Consider the following 3594-nt stretch of genomic DNA (forward strand, 5'->3'; position numbering starts at 1 on the left):
GCAAGAGGGAGCCATAAACCCAACTCTGTTTGTGGTCCCAATCTAGCAATCCCAATAGGCTGAATCCCAGAAATGTGAGGATAGCCAGGCAAAGATCGTGTTACATTTGTTCTGTTTCTATATCCTTTCCCTGGATTCCCCTACCGGCCAGTATGTTGGGCTAGGTGAACCTTTGTTCTGGCCTACTAATGAATTCTTGTGATCCTATATGCTCTGTCATAGTCTCCTCTAAGATCCTCAGCACAAAAATGGGGGAAACATCTGTGCCTGTAGAGAGAAAGGAAGGGTATGCAGGAGTTAGGGCGTTTATCGTGTGTTCTGATTAATGACATTTATAGAGCTGTTTCCCTACTTTGAAGAAGGAAAGTTTTCTAGCTGTCACGGATGAAGTCCAAGATGAAGGAGGTGAGCTGGGACAGAGCAGGAAGGGGCTCCCTGTCAGTGTGGAAGTGCAGATACAGGCCTGGGGACCAGAGCTGAGGGGTTCCAGTTAAAGAAAGATGTTTTGAGTTTTCTGTTGGCAGAGAGTAAAATAAAACCCAAGATCTCCAAGATGCACAGCCCAAGGGGAACATTTGGGCACTGATGTGCAACATTTAATAATTAGGATCAATGGCACTCAAATGTTTCACCCTTTTCCTGGTGGATATTTATGTGATTCAAGGTGAAGTGGATTAGCCATTGCATGAGAAATCCAGAGATTTCTGCTTCAGAACATGCTGGGGAAGGGAATAGCCTAGGGCAGTTTCACGGCAGACATATACCCTGCTTCCCTCAGGCAGAAGGGGAGCATTTTGAATCTGGATTTCCCAATTCCCCTGTAAATATGGGACAGGTTTGCCCAAGTTTTCCTTGAGAGGATGGGCTTTGGTGGCTCAGGCCAGAAGAGCATGCATCGCAACAGGACCCTGCAAACCTACTTAGGCATCTAACTCCTGAATGAGTCATGGGTTAAGCCTTTGCTCTTTCATCTGTGTATTTTAGCAGAGGACTCCCACGCAGCATGTTGGCTTTTGTGAGCATGCTGCCTGGATGTCTAGGAGAGCAGTGGCAAGGCAGTCAAGTGAATGAAAGGGAAGATTTCTATGGTTCTGGTCCCCCTCCTACCTCCAGTGATTGCGTAGGGAGGCTATTTAGAGAGATCATCCAGCAAAATCCCAGCAACCCTCCCCTCCATGCCCTTGGTTACCCACAGCTATTTATTTTGTTGTGTTTTTCATGGGGTTGGTTTCCAGCCAGCCAGCCTCCCTCACCGGGGGTATTGCACCGTGACGTGAGTCCTGGCACTGGTGCAAAGGGTGAAACCTGGGAGCTGATAGAGGGGGACCATCAAAGCAAGCCTGGATACTCTGAGCTACACTACATCCCATCATGCCTGAATATAAATATACAAAAGGCATCAGAATCAGTAAATAATCTGCATACTATATATCATGCGGTGTTTGGCACTGAGAATAAGGCCAGCATTGTGGACAGCTTTACACACTTAAACCTGATCAGGATCCTCATGCTCATCTGGCGGCACCATGTTGCAAAAGTGACCCCTGTGACTTTAGTGGAAATACTCGTGTCATTCATCTGAAGCAAAGGCTCTGAGCAGGGAGAACCCATGGCAGTGCAAGGCTGGCAGAGTCTGCTCCCGGTTCAGTCCAGCCTGCTCTGCTGAGACTTTTTCAGCTGTATCGATTTAAAGGAAACAAATAGCCATTTCTTTTTGTTCACATATATAGCAAGTTCTAGCAGTGCCTTGGGCAAAGGGAAGGTGATGTGGGGATTACAGCTGTCTAGGCCACAGAGCAGTGTGCTTTCTGGGAAGAAACGCTGCAGGGTGGCAGAAACTTCTCTCTCTGCTCAGGCAGATGAAGCATTAACATCAGCGTTGAAAATAGTTGAGGGAAGAGCATGCAGGTGACTCAGTGGCTGTTTAAAGCAGTGGATTGGGCTTTCCAGACCTCCTAGTCCCAAACTCTTCTATGCAGCAAATGATTCTGGATTTCAGTAGTCTGTACTTAAATGCAAAGAATATTTTGCTCCTATTCACTTTCTTTTAAATGCATATGAACTTGAGAAGCTGCGGGGACTATGGGTATATAGGTGACTGTGTAGACAGGACTCCATACACTGGAATGATCTTGAGAGATCCTGAAATCTGCACACGGACTACTGCAAGAGGCTCGCTCTTTCCTTTTCTTTTCCCCACATCGGGTGTGGAGACACCAATGGGCCAAAAGAAATTCTCTGTAAAATCCCATTGAGTCCCAAGGGCTGCACACAACTCTGCTCTTAGCATAGCGCCATGTTAGAAGAACTAAAACAAGCAAATAGGCCCACAGAGCCCATTGCATAAACAGCCTTAAGCAAATCCTGCAGCCCAGCTTAGCCCTTTTAAAATATTTTGGGGGTGATGTCAGCACCTGGGTTGCCAATGCACTTGTTGCTCTCCTCCCTCAGCCTACTTTAGTTCCCACAGAGGGACAAGGCATCCAGACTGAGTGGGAGATAGGCAGAAGCTGAGAGGGAAATAATATCTGCAGTGACCCAAAGTTCAGAGGCAGAACCACTGGGCTTCATTTACCTCAAGGTAAAAAACTTGGCTTACTTATTAGGTCAGATTTTCTCTTGTCCAAGGACATAGGAGGCTGGCAAAACAACTTGGGAATGTAGGAATTTGTTAACTGCATGCACTGGACTTTTAATATTTAACCTGCAAACTAAAGCAGTTTCTATTCAAACTGTCTTCATTTGGGTATGGTCCCAGGGCTTCTCTTGTTTGCACCATAGATGTTACAGCCTAATCTGGCTTCTTTGTTAAGATTTTGGTTGCGTGGCTGAAATTCTTTATCTAGAGCTTATGTCTCATTTATTTAAAGGTTTTTAATTTTATTTATATGCCATACAGATGGAATTAGTGCATGATATTAATGATAAATTATTCTCATTTCTCTGCGTGAACTCCAAGAACATATAAAATTCAAAACTTTCTGTGATAAAGTAAATAAAACCAATAACAACAGAAAAGTTTTCGAATACAACTTGAATGGGATTTCTGAAGTAAGAGATCTATAGCAGCTTGAAAGTGCAGGAAAGTCAGAAGGTGCTTGAGAAAATGCTATTTCATCCGTAGGATTAACTCACAAAATTTATGAAGTTCTTCAGAAATGAAAATGTCTAACCTAAGGTTCTCCTTGTACTTTTAGTGGTAACATAAATAATTCAGTTTTATTAGTCTTTCTTTATAAAAGAATAGTTTGGACCTAGTTTCTTTAAAAAATGAAACTATGCAAACAAATAAAGAATTTAAAGAAATCTAACCAGTAGTATATTTACAATGTATATCTGTTGAAAGTAGTAAAGGGGCTTGGGCATTATTTATTTGAAAATGCTTGTACAAAGCAGTGCTGATTTCTAAGGACTGCTCACCCCTGCTCGGTGTATTTTGGGATGACACTGAGAATGCTTCTTGTCGAATGCTGGAAATCAAAGAAGGTGATAAGCTGCCAGAGATAGCTTTTACTTTTTAGCGTCCCCAGTGCTTACTAACTTCTAGCCACTGAAACAACATTTATTTACACCAATATAAATAACTCTGCTGAA

General features: G+C 43.3%; 1 protein-coding gene across 2 annotated transcripts in view; it reads left to right on the top strand.

The window, feature by feature from the left end:
- The first annotated feature begins 2441 nt into the window (after positions 1-2441).
- SLN (sarcolipin) overlaps positions 2442-3594 on the top strand; it is a 1891-nt gene continuing 738 nt past the window's right edge. The window contains exon 1 of one of the 2 annotated variants that reach the window (XM_009335268.1): positions 2442-2581. The gene's annotated coding sequence lies outside the window, so the exon portion shown is untranslated. Of the gene's footprint in view, positions 2582-2615; positions 2747-3594 lie in introns of those variants that run through there. The other variant, XM_009335269.1, reaches the window with a different exon arrangement.

Source organism: Pygoscelis adeliae, unplaced genomic scaffold (genome assembly GCF_000699105.1).
Source record: "Pygoscelis adeliae isolate BGI_AS28 unplaced genomic scaffold, ASM69910v1 Scaffold142, whole genome shotgun sequence".
Classification (NCBI taxonomy): Eukaryota; Metazoa; Chordata; class Aves; order Sphenisciformes; family Spheniscidae; genus Pygoscelis; species Pygoscelis adeliae.